At 32.4% G+C, this 13,733-nt stretch overlaps 1 protein-coding gene and 1 long non-coding RNA gene across 5 annotated transcripts in view; one reads left to right on the top strand and one right to left on the bottom strand.

Moving 5' to 3' along the window:
• Smr (nuclear receptor corepressor smrter) overlaps positions 1-13,733 on the bottom strand; it is a 204,476-nt gene that overhangs the window by 76,211 nt on the left and 114,532 nt on the right. The gene's annotated exons all lie outside the window — the stretch shown is intronic.
• LOC138857236 (uncharacterized) lies at positions 3,669-5,618 on the top strand. The gene is made up of 2 exons (XR_011396305.1): positions 3,669-5,476; positions 5,540-5,618. It is a non-coding gene; the product is annotated as an uncharacterized lncRNA (long non-coding RNA).

Raw genomic sequence — 13,733 nt, 5'->3', positions numbered from 1 at the left:
GTAAAAATATTGGCAGTTACGTTAAATGAATTTCATACAATTTTACTTCTATGTTTGTCAATTATTATTTTTTAATTTAAATTCCAACAATTATAAAAGCAGTATTAAATATTTATACATACATACATTTATTCCGAAAATTTCATTTTTCATTTTCATCAGTTACATTTAAAGAGTCTTCCACTTGAATATATTTGTTAAGACTAAGGTATATACTATAATGAAACGCTTTGAAATACTTCTATTTATCACAAGGCGATTTTAAATCATTAAATTTACGTAATAATGGTTTTAATTCTCTCAAATATAATAAAAATGCGAAAGGTTGGTTTAAGTTAATAGTGAAACATCTTTTAATTACATATATGTATACTTCATCCATATAACTGTACTTTAAAAAAAAGTTATGGGTTTTTTTTAATGTTGTCCACTCACTAGGAGCCCAAACTCTTCGATTTCGTGTAAATGATTCGATGTTGCTGTGCACAAAATCAACAGGCGTCCTCGGATGCCCGGGCAACAAGTATGTTATCGGTTCAATGAATGTGGCTGATTTAAAAAAAGGAATCATGGTTAACATGGCTTTATTGCGGGTTTGTTCTCCGCAACTAAGTGCCGTTTGTGCCGTTTCACATTGGGACGCAAAAGAGTCTCATACCAGTTTATTGTGGGTGAGGGGATGACGAGGAAAGACGAAGGGACCGTGCCACTCGTGTTCGGGTGGCACGCTTTGTGTTCTTGTTCGTAACAGCTCGCTGCTACCCTTTTCAGCATTCCTTTTCACTTTCAAATCCTTTGAATGGTTGCAAGAGCGCTCGGTTTCAAATGAATTCGATCGCAAATTTGAGTTCTGTTATCTATTTTTGTATGTAATATGCAAATACGTATGCATAGAATAATAGAAATATTATGACAAATTGTAAATAAGGAGAAAATTAAGATATAGATTATGGAGTAAAGAAATTATGAATTTTTAATACGGAGTAAAGAAATTATGAGTTTTTAATACTTAAAGATTAGGAAATTCCTATTATAAATTTGGCCTTGAAAATATTAGTTGCGGATATTCAATACATTCTTGTGGATTAGGGAATTCCCGTCTTTAGTATTTTTTTGAAACTATTTAGCGGGTAGGTACTTGTACTTTGCATATTGTTCTACCATATTCATGGTAATTCATTGCAAGCAAAATGTGTGACCATCATCTCAACATACAAATGAAATACGCAGCACGCAGTGTTGCGCGGTGTTGCGCAGTCGAACCGCACAAATATTTACGAACATTTTGTGAAAAGGAATGCAGAAAAACTAGACTCGAGTTGCTGGACTCTTTTTGACCGTGTGAATGCCCAGAGCGACACCAAAAGAAAATTTGAAAAACATCAGACTCTTTTGCATCCCTGTCTGAAACGGCACTTTCACACAGGGACTCAAAAGAGTCTCATACCAGTTTATTGTGGGCGAGGGGACGACGAGGAAAGACGAAGGGACCGTGCCACTCGTGTTCGGGTGGCACGCTTTGTGTTCTTGTTCGCAACAGCTCGCTGCTACCCTTTTCAGCATTCCTTTTCACTTTCAAATTCTTTGAACGGTTGCAAGAGCGCTCGGTTTCAAATGAATTCGATCGCAAATTTTAGTTCTGTTATCTATTTTTGTATGTAATATGCAAATACGTATGCATAGAATAATAGAAATATTATGACAAATTGTAAATAAGGAGAAAATTAAGATATAGATTATGGAGTAAAGAAATTATGAATTTTTAATACGGAGTAAAGAAATTATGAGTTTTTAATACTTAAAGATTAGGAAATTCCTATTATAAATTTGGCCTTGAAAATATTAGTAGCGGATATTCAATACATTCTTGTGGATTAGGAAATTCCCATCTTTAGTATTTCTTTGAAACTATTTAGCGGGTAGGTACTTGTATTATGCATATTGTTCTACCATATTCATGGTAATTCATTGCAAGCAAAATGTGTGACCTTCATCTCAACATACAAATGAAATACGCAGCACGTAGTGTTGCGCAGTCGAACCGCACAAATATTTACGAAAATTTTGTGAAAAGGAATGCAGAAAAACTAGACTCGAGTTGCTGGACTCTTTTTGACCGTGTGAATGCCCAGAGCGGCACCAAAAGAAAATTTGAAAAACATCAGACTCTTTTGAATCCCAATGTGAAACGGCACTAACGCAGTATAAACAGTTTTTTTTTTGTCCAAAATCAAAAGATACTTATAAATAGCTGTGCATATTTCATTACAGCCATCTTTTACTCCCCTTAAGAAACAATAGCTATTTCTTGTTTCATTTTCATAAACACTGAGATGGAACTGCTGGGAATTCCAATATATACATTTAAAATAACGATATTTTCCTTGTCTGTACTATTATGCGGGATTTTATTTAGTTACGTTAAACATATGGAGAAACTATTTAAATAATTTTTTGTTATTTTGTGATATTTCAATAGTTAATAAAGTAAATAATCACATACATCTCAATTTCACGTTTTCTTTAATTTTCATTGTTTTCCATATTTTTGTCAATCTGGTCGTCCTTCTTTTTCCAATTGCTAAACGTCAAAATCTTGGTCAACTGTCAAAGTTCAGGAGGTTTTTACGTTTAGCAATGGCTTTCACATTTCCAGTGAGAGATGAGTTATCTCTCTTTACTCTTTATCTCTGGTTATGAATATGCAATACATATGAAATTTACTCTCCAATCCACAGAATGGAAAAAAATCGGTGTAGTACATTTATTTTGGTTGTAACGCTGCATCTCCACAGGCAATGTACATTGCTAAAAGGTCATCACGACAGGCAATCAAATATTGCTAAAAATCTGAATTCCTAACAATATATTAGCAATTGATGTCTAAATATATTTCATGCCATATATTACTAGCACTGATCTGTCAGTTTGGAGGTTTGGCTGAGCTGTTCTCATTTGCATACACATTTTGAATAGGCAACATGTACACATGTACATACTTATGCATAGCTTCGATCGCATGATGCCTTATTTAAGTTTGATCATTGTATTTTTCTTTTTACGCTATTTATTTATATGTTAGTAATATTTTTTTATGTCGTGAAGTACAAAAGAAAAAACGTAAAAATTATTTTTAATGAATATGTGATTCTCTTTTCTGAATAGCATGATTGTAGAAAAAGAATTCCAAAGTTTCTCCAGATTAACGTTTGCTTTGTGTTTTGTTAAACAATATGTTATTAATATCCGAAAATATAAATATATTTCAAAGACACATATCTATAATCATTATTAACTAACAACAGAAACAGACCCTAAATTCCCCAAGTAGAAGTTAATTGAGCGATATTAATACGAAAATATGTACTTAAGTATATATTTCAAGGACACTCATCATTCCACATATTACAATCAGCATTAAATAACAAAAGAAATAACAGACCCTAGAATTCCCAAAGCAGCAGTTAATTATCAGATTTTCAAACACAAATGAAAAAAAAAACGTGTACATATAAAAGAAAAAATAATATTTTTATTTAGCAGTTTTTTTTCTTGGAGATGCCGCGTAAAATATTTACATATGCTAACAATTATCATTAAAATATTGACCATATATACATTTACATACATACATACGTATTTAATTAATATTTTCCATGTATTTTTGTTAAAATTTATGTTTTGAATATTACTTTGCTACATTGCGGCACCATAATAAAATACATACATATATCATATCATATGTATGTAAATGCATATACATACATATTTACAAAAGTTCAGTGGAACGAAACATACATACACATAAATTTAAAAAAATGTCCTAACTGATCAAAATAAGCAACGAACTAAATGCAGTGCACTGAAGTGTGGCTGTCGGCAGCAGCGGCAACAACAAAAACGGTTGTAGTAATAATAGCAACAACAATAACAATTTCATAATTCAGCCAAAGAAAAAGTTATGCCAACAACACGAGCTGGTCTGAAGACGGCGGTACTTTTCACCCGTTTCGAACGTTTTCCCTTGGCAATCAACCACACCATTGTTACTGTACTATTTCTCTTTGGTTTTTTCCGTTTCCATGTTATCGGGTACCTGCTCATTTGTACACCTCCTCTCCAACCAATTGTCCAATAACGCCCAGCAGCAATATAACGACCACAACAACGTATGCGCAGAATATAATAATTATAATGACAACGACAAAAGGTGCACATTCAAACGTACATAAATATGTATATAAGATACATACGTATGCACTATAATTGAACGTGTTCGACGGGATGTATGCTTGCGCTTGTACTCGTGCATCCGACTGTCGAAATAAAAAGTGAGAAACATACCACACATTCATACAGACGAATGAGTGAAATAAAATATCCGACAGCTGCTAGCTACACAAAACCAATACAGTGAAAGAATACGAACGACGTCAACTTCGCAACACATTTGAAGCGCTGTTTCACAAAGTTCGCACATATAGAAGAAAGCAGCATGTGACGAGTAGCCTCAACAACGACGTCAGCGCAGGCAGCGAACTTGTTATTACGGCATTTTTTGCCTGACTCTGCCGTTAGCAACTCTGTTCTCCCCATCGTCGCTACTTTGCGCCTGATTTTATTTGCACATAAAAGATTTATCAACGTGCATACATATACAGACCTGAATACGAACGTCGCGCAAGCAGAGGTCGTTCGTTTGTTTGTTCGATCATTCGTCGGTTGATCTGACATTTCGTTGCTCAACTCGTCTGACCGCTGTTCAGTCGATTTATTTCTATTTTTCGCTTGTTCATTATAATTCTACTACAGCACCGACTCTGGCAACAACTATAATCTTTATATATTTATATGCCTGCTGCTATTGCTGTTATTTATGTTGGTCGTCAACTATACAACCAACAACAACACTTACAAAGGGCCCACATTCACTCAGCAAGTCGAAGAAAATTCCAAATAACTGTGGGCAGTAACATACAGCTTAGTACGATACAATGCAACGTTGCCAATTTTCATCATGGCGCATTTAGCCGTAGAACAAGAAACAAACAAACAACACAAATGAAAAGCACACATACTCAGCACAACTGAATAATATAAAAACATATAGCAACAATAAAGAAAAGTAAGAAAAAAGGAATGAATAATCAAACAAGAATTGTTTGCATTCAGTTGAGAACCCAGAAAAGAAAACGAATATAAACTTCGTCGCGAATACCAAATGAATTTAGCAGCATTAAAATCAACTTATGCATACTTATGTATATGTATGTATATTTACATAAATTTGTTGTAGTTTGCAGCTTAATTTTCAGAGATTATATAAAAGTATACTTTTTAGGTGTGTAAGCGCGGAAAAAGCGGTTTTGTTAACCATAAAAAATCTACCATTAAATGTTTTTCTAGCTAGTTGGAAAAATAATAGATGTTTACAGTGGTTCAATGAGATACATGGCTTTTTGCCTAAAGTTTGCATGTAAAGATTAATATTTTTAAGTAATATAATATGTGATAATAATTATTTATGCATTTCATACAGAATTCCTTAAAGCCCTTACATGGAACATTAATTTGATAGAAGAACTTTGAACCTTCGGGAAAACTTTAGTTTAGCATCCCACGATTTCAGGGTTAAGAAGGGTATGGTTGGATAGAGGAGATTATCCAGATCACGAATTTCACAAATTTTATTTTACAATTTCTCGATTTATGGTTAACTTTTCTGTTATATTATGCACTTATTATACACTAACACTTCACTACAATGTTTCTACATATTTATTTTACATTAAATATTTAAATATTTGCTTTAAATAAGCATTTTATTTTTACACAATTTTCGTTATATGAACAATAACAAATGGGTTTCATGTTGTCATATAATAAGTGTTGTCAAAATAAATAAAAAACCCAATTACCCCCTCTAAATATTATATTATGAACTAAATTTTCCATTTTAATAAAAGAAAAAGGTTTTATGGCTTAAACGTATGTTTTATTTCATCTGATAATTTCACAAATGGATCATGATGCTGAATTGCTATATTTTTACGCCATATGTATTCACTTATCAAATTTTCAAAATCTTCACTGTAATTATAATTAACCTTAATAAAAATTGAAGTTTAAAGAGAGTGATATATATACCTCTTTAACATAATTTTTTTTTTGTTTAGATTTCTTATTGCACTGGCGGCCTTTGGCCGCGCTTCATAAAAATAACTCTGGTCGGTCCAACACCAGGGTGTTCATAATTCAATTGCGTCAAACTCCTTTCTGCATTGGCGGCCTTCGGCCGCGGTTAAAAAAAATAACCATGGTCGGTCCAGCACCGGGGTGTTCATAATTCAATCGCGTCAAACTCCTTTCTGCACTAGCGGCCTTCGGCCGCGCTTCAAAAAAATAACCCCGGTCGATCCAACAGCGGGGTGTTCATAATTCAATCGCGTCAAAGTTCTTTCCGCACTGGCGGCCTTCGGCTGCGCTTCAAAAAAATAACCCTGGCCAATCCAATACCATAATTTATCAATAAAAGGGAATGAACAAAATTATAGTTCATGTATTTGGGGTATTATCCTCTTTTATTGTTACTGTTTAATTCGCTTTCAAAATATAAATATATATATATATATAAGTATATATATAATAGATATGGCAACACTTGTTAGCTGTCAACATGGAACCCATTTGTTATTGTTCATATAACGAAAATTGAGTAAAAATTAAATGCTTATTTAAAGCAAATACTTAAATATTTAATATAAAATAAATATGTAGAAACATTGAAGTGAAGTGTTAGTGTATAATAAGTGCATAATATAAAAGAAAAGTTAACTATAAATCGAGAAATTGTAAATAAAATTTGTGAAATTTTCAACTTAATATGCAAATATCTCGAAAACTATAAGTTTCCGGCGGCAATAATTTTATACTTATATTCGTGATCCCTGAAATCGTGGGATGCTAAACTAAAGCCGACCCGAACCTTCCTCAAGAATAGACAGCCGTAAGCTCTCCAAACAGTCACCGCAAAGTATAATTTCAACGAATCGCTAATAATCGAATGCAACATCTTATTTAATTATAAATTTTTTTGCTTTGATTAAATATTGGTGATGTATTGAATTATTATAATATTGATTTGGGCAAATCATATTATACGGTACAATAATAAATGAAATACAATGATAAATTTAGAAGAAAAAAAACGAATATTAATATATTTAATGATTATATGTATAACTTTAATTTACAAAATATCAATGTAAGTCATTGTAAAAATGGTTAACAATTTTGATATGACTATTGTATGAATAATATAGTTGTATAAGCATAAAACATTTATCCGCTTGTTTTGAAAAATGCAGCGTTAGTGACGCTTCTGTTTTAGGCGTAGGTAAGGGCTATTTATCAAATGCCTTTTTTGATAATAATGCTCATGATAGAAATTACCTCCACAGAAAGATGAGTTTGCTACTTATTGGTCAAAAGCAAGAGGTTATACAAGTATGTACATACATATGTATATAGTGAATGGTTCATATAACAGTAAATAGCAAGTTGCCGAATACCTAAAGAAAATACTAGGTACTGACTTTCAGCATAATCTTTGTTTGATCTATTCTATAAAGAAAGGATTGAAGACAGAGTATAATATGCTTTTAAACAAGCAATATAGGTAAGTAAATATCAAAAAATTATTAATTGCAAGTCTCAGTAGGGAAAGAATGTTCTACGTTGAAAATATTTATAGATACTCATCTATGTATGTATATAGGTACATATGCATGTACATATGCTCGCCTTAAAGAAACCCATTCAGATACATATGTATGTATGTACATAGTAGTAGTTGTGTTAAATAATTTGACAAAATTTATGTATATTAAATAATAAATTGAAACTTACAATAAACCGCTTTCAATCAGATGTGAAATATACGAGTTCATAATAGTGAACTGTTTAAAATATTAAGTAACATCCATACTCTCCGAAAATAAGTTGAAGGAAATGTCTTACCTGTAAATAAAAAAGATAAGTTTGTAAATTAGACGTTAAGAAATGTTAAAACTATAAATAAGAATTGTTAAAATTTGTTTTATTTGTTTGTACATTCATACATACATACATATGTACTTCATGTATTTAAATATAACTAATTATATAAATTATACAGTAGATATGACTATAACTCGTTATCACTTTTCACATTTATTTACAAACTACAAAATAAAGTAAAACATTTCACCCTTGTGAAGAATTCTTGCGTTAGCGCGCACAAACAACATAATGAAAGGACAGACAATCGACAAAAATCAATACTGATAACATGACATGATAAATAGTTGTTTTTCACATACATACTTATATGTAGTAGGAGGTTGGAAACGAAACATTTTACTATTTGGTATTCTAAAAATATAACAATGTAAGTTATGTAAGCAAAAAAGTGACTGAACCCGAAAATAATATTAGTGTAATCAGGGTTGGAAATTTTTTAATTAAAAAATTTGCATTAAAGATTAGATTTGCACATATAATTAAATTTCTAATTCTGATGGGATTAAAAATTTAAAATTATATTTTAGAATTTAATAGTAAAAATTTAATATTTAATCCCAATATCAGAATTAAAAATTTATAAAATATAATTCCTTTGAATTTGTAAGACTGCCGACCAGTTCTCTATAGTATTGAAGATGATGGCTCTGTGGAGCTGTAGTTCAAAATTGTAGAGCACGAAACGCGAAAAAAATGTTAATTATAAAACAATTTCTGTATTTAATTCCTAATGAGGGTCGGCTTTAGAATACCATCCGAGGATTTCGGGGATAAAATGGTCGGATAGAGAATGTTCTCCATATTAAGTTTTCGAGATATTTGCATTCAAAGCTGAAAATTTAAACTATTTAAAGTACGTAGTTTTTCGATTTAAAATGAATTTTACATTTATATTTTTCACTTTTATATCCACTAACACTTCACTAATTCGTTTGTGCACACATTTATTTCACACAAAAGTAGCTTTAATTCAATATTTAAGTTATTGTTCAATATGTATATAAAAATAACGGTTGCATACTGAAAAATAACCATTCTTACCATACCAATATATTTTGCAAACGAACAAAAATAAAGATTATACCTCAAAGACAGGAAGCATTATCGGTGACCGTCTAGGTTATTTTTTGAAGCCGCCGAAGGCCGCAAACGCAAAAAGGAGTTCTATGCGAAAAAACTACAATAAATACACCCCGGTGTTGAAACGACCAGGGTTATTTTTTTGAAGGGCGGACGAAGACTGCCAACGCAGAAAAAAATTCTCGAAAAACTAAAAATGTTTTATTTATTGTATTATGATTTATTCCTGCCTTCGATAAGGTAACACAGACTATTTGTCAGTTTGAAACCGTTTTCTTATTTTGTGAATAAATATAATTGAACAAAAAGTTAAATATTGAATATAAGCTATTTTTGGACTATATAATGTTAAATAAATGTGTACAAACGAATTACTGAAGTGTTAGTGGCTATAAAAGTAAAAAATATTTTTGTAAAATCCATCTCAAATCGAAAAAATACGTCCTTTAAATAGTTAAAATTTTCAACTTTAAACGCAAATATATCGAAAACTATAAGTTTTCCGCGGCTATATATACATATTTTCTTGATCTGGATAACATCCTCTATCTGGGATGGTATTCTAAAGTTTTCCCATTAATTATAGCCTAGAATTAAACTTTTTTATTTTTAACTCCGTATTTAGGATTAAATTTTGTTTTCTTTTTCAATCCGGTATTTGAGACTAAAATTTATTTTTAGTTAAGATTTTCGGGATTACAAAATAAAATAAAAACGAATGCAATTTTTGAATTAATTTTTTTAATGCATTACATTAATTGCAACCCTGAGTATAATACGTGCATATATATGTATGTGCGGATGTAATAAACACATACATTTACATCGATAATGAAGATACTGTGATGAGTCGATTTTATCAATGGCGCAATGGTACATTGAATCCGCTAAAAAGTCATAACAAACTTTGAAATGAAAATGTCAAAAAATAAGAGCACTCCAGTGCTCATACATATGTATGTATGTATGTATACCTACACGTTATTAAACATAAATGTTATTTATTGTTGGTGGAGTAGAGTAGATGAAATAACAACATACAGGCCCAACGAGAGGGTGGTGGTCTAGGGTGATTCACCCAGGGCCCGGAGTTTTCGAAGGGGTTCGTAGCAAACTACATTTATTTTGCGATATATCCGTCTCTAAGCTGAGAAAATAGTCTACTAGAGCAACGTTTACTCGCTTTTGTAGATTGTCACGAAAAAACCGGCAAGCTTTGCACCTTTAATTTGCAAAACATTGGAGAATTACAACATTCCTTTGGAATATTACCGTGGATCGAGCTACGATAATGGTAGTAATATGAGCGGTAAATATAAAGGAGCGCAAAATCACATCCGACGTAAAAATAAGTATGCAGTTTATTCGACCTGTGGTGCCAACAAGCTGAATTTGGTTGGAGTCGACTCTGCAGAATGCTGTCCTCGGGCAATAACTTTTTTTGTGTCGTTCACAAATGTTTCAATATTTTCAGTAACATAGTAGCACACAATGTTGTAGAGCTGCAAATTTATCGATAGTCGGACTACTCGATAGTTAAAAAAAATACTATCGATAGTCTCGAAAGTTTTTCCCCATTAAATCAATCTATTTTCATATGTGCTTAGTTCAAATAGAGGTCTTATACACTTTATTTTTTGAAATAATCCTTGGATTTATTTATAACAATAACGAAAAAAAAACAAACATAAAATGATATTAGTTTATATGCACTGTAGACATTAATCTCTGGGTGTAAATGGATGATTCTTTTTATTTCTCCATGGTTCTTAATTCTTATTAAAATACTGGAAAACCGTGGCGTCAAAAATTCTGAATTGCTGCTGCATATGAATAAGTGAGGTTATATGCAACCGGCATTTCAGAACATTAGTAATTCTTAACTAATTTTAAATATTTCCGCAACATTCTTTCTAACCTTATTAAATTATAAAAATAGTTAAATTTAATAATTTGTATATTCTTATAAAAATTTTAATTTTTAATTACGAATTTAAATGAAAAGATGATTTTAAGGCTACTATGTTATCCAAAATTAGACGTCACGTCTGAAATTACCAGATTATGTCGTTATGTAGCTATATTATGTACAATTTTATGAAAATTGTTGGTTAATCTAGTTAAGGCCTAAACTATCGATAGTCAAAATAAACTATCGATAGTGAGACGAAAATAATATCAACGATACTATTGATAGCCCCTTCGATTGTTTTGCATCTCTACAACGTTGGGAAATTCTAAAATTCTGAAATCCAAAATACCCAATTCCCTTCACTGGGAGTTCGGGAATTTTGAAGTATACGAGCAAATTTGAGTGCGTTTGATGGCCTCAATATGGCTTAAATTTCTTCAGTCAATTAATGGTAGAAACTTGGTTCTTCAAGACCTCAATATCACTATCGAATTTCAGGACTAACTACACTGTGCCTAGAGGTAGCCAAGATGTTGGATTTATCTATTATCGACGCATTCGCTTCCACTAAAGCTCGAAAAAGCTCACTTCTAAGTTCCAAATAATTGTGGATTGGAGGATTTTAAACTGCAAGTTCAAAAACTTAATCATGATAGTCAACACAATCTGAAAAAATAGTTTCCCTGGTCCGGTTTTTCTCTCGGCGGCCCTGATTACATTGGATTGGTTTTATTCATCAATATAATTTCCATTAAAAGCAACACAATTATTTCAGCACTCCTCTAACATTTCAATTCCACTTTTGTAGAACGATTTGCTCTAGTTTTATTGAATTCATTTCATTCTTATTTTCAGTTAGTATTAACCTTCAAAACACAGCTGTTAAAATTTTATGACTTTCTATTCAGTAGTTAGCGAGTTATTGTGCTAAAAGTGATGATGTATGATTAAGAATTTCGTCTTTTAATTTTACACTGCTTCTTGATGGGAAACAATACCGTTCAAGCGAAGCAATGGCTTGAAAAGTGTTATGGAGATTAGAAACCATTAGAAACAATAAAATGTTGGTTTGCTGACTTCAAACGTGGTCGCAGAAACAATGATGCAAAAACACAGTGGTCGTCCAAATGAGCCTGTAACACCAAAAAACATTTAAAAAATCCACAAAACCTTTCTGAATGATCAAAAGTGAAGTTGCAGATATAGCTGACACCGTAGGGATTTTAAAACAACGTGTTGGCTTTATTTTGCATGAGCATTTGTCCATGAGAAAGGTCCAGAATTCTTCTTTGCTCCGGGTTCCCAGTTCGCAGATTTCAAAAAAATGCTCGCCGGTAAGAAATTTCGCTCGAATGAAAAGGTTATCACTGAAACTGAGGCCTAACATAGTTTATCTCTTCTTGCAGTAAAAAATTATTTATCACAAATAATTTGATGACTAAATGATACTAGTTTATTTAGAAATAGTTTTTGTAATTTATTTTAAGTGTAGTACAAAATGTCGAAATATTTGAAATTTCTATGTTTAAAATAATAACCTAAGATGGGCACAAACAAATGTGACGACGAATCGTACGGAAAGTAGGTGATAATACGCGACAGACTGCTGTAAAACTCGCAAAAGATATAGAAAATATTGTCGCAATATAATTGCAGAAATGCAGAAACTTTACGTCGCTGCTAAAACAGAATGATTTTTTCACAGTGGCTAGAAAAAGGGAATGTAAACATGAAAATGGCCATTTGATATTATTATTTGAAATGCGTAATTTTCAAATTAATTATCACAAATTAATCAAATACAGCACTTAGCCCCAAAAATATGGTTTCAACCTAATACACAGACTTGATTTAGTTGTTAAAATGGTTATCTAATCTTTGATTGATTGGTAAGGTTCAAGCTGGTAGTCATCGAAGTTATCTAACAGGAAGTCCAGAAAAGGTGCTGGTTCGACGGGGTCGGATTAAAGGGAGAGGGGTGTTAGATAAGTGGGATTCATTGGGAGTGCAAAGATTTCAGTAATTAGCTGCGTCCTTAGTCTGATCGTCGCATTGTTCAATGTCGTCTACGTAATCAAGCAATGACCTATTCATGCTCCTAGGAGGCGGCTCCGCTTCAATCAGATGACTGCAGTGTTAATTTCTGCGAAAACATACCAGTAGAAACTTCTTGAAGAACAGTGCCTTGTGTATGCGGTCGGCCGATTGCTTTGTATGTGGCTAACAACGTTTCTTTGCCTTTTACCTAGGTGCTGCCGGCTACCGACTTTATAATTTTGTTGCGGCTCTGTGATTGGTCAAATGATAGGTCATGCTCTTTCGGAATATATTGGTTCTTTATTGACTACTGGACTGGAATCACAGTGCGTGAACTAGGTGCAATTTGCCAAGCCGTAGAGGCTAGTGTCGCAGTTGTGCATTGGCAACATGGGGCCACGTAATGTGTGATCCACCCCTATGTGTTTTAAGGCCTGACCAGGTCTTAAGATGGCTCCATTGCATGTGTTACACCTAACCGAGGTAGAGTTTAGACAGAGCTTTTTGGCGCATATGTATTGGAAAAATACCTCCGGACCTAGGTTGGACTCAATGGTAGCACGAATCACCTACTGCTTGTTGTGGTTCCAATAATGACAAATAAAACCTAAAACTTACCGATCCAAACAGTGTTAGATGGCCG

The sequence above is a fragment of the Bactrocera oleae genome, chromosome 5, assembly GCF_042242935.1.
Source record: "Bactrocera oleae isolate idBacOlea1 chromosome 5, idBacOlea1, whole genome shotgun sequence".
NCBI classification, from domain to species: Eukaryota; Metazoa; Arthropoda; class Insecta; order Diptera; family Tephritidae; genus Bactrocera; species Bactrocera oleae.
Note: the sequence above shows the minus strand (reverse complement) of the source record. Positions and strands in the feature narration are given on the sequence as shown.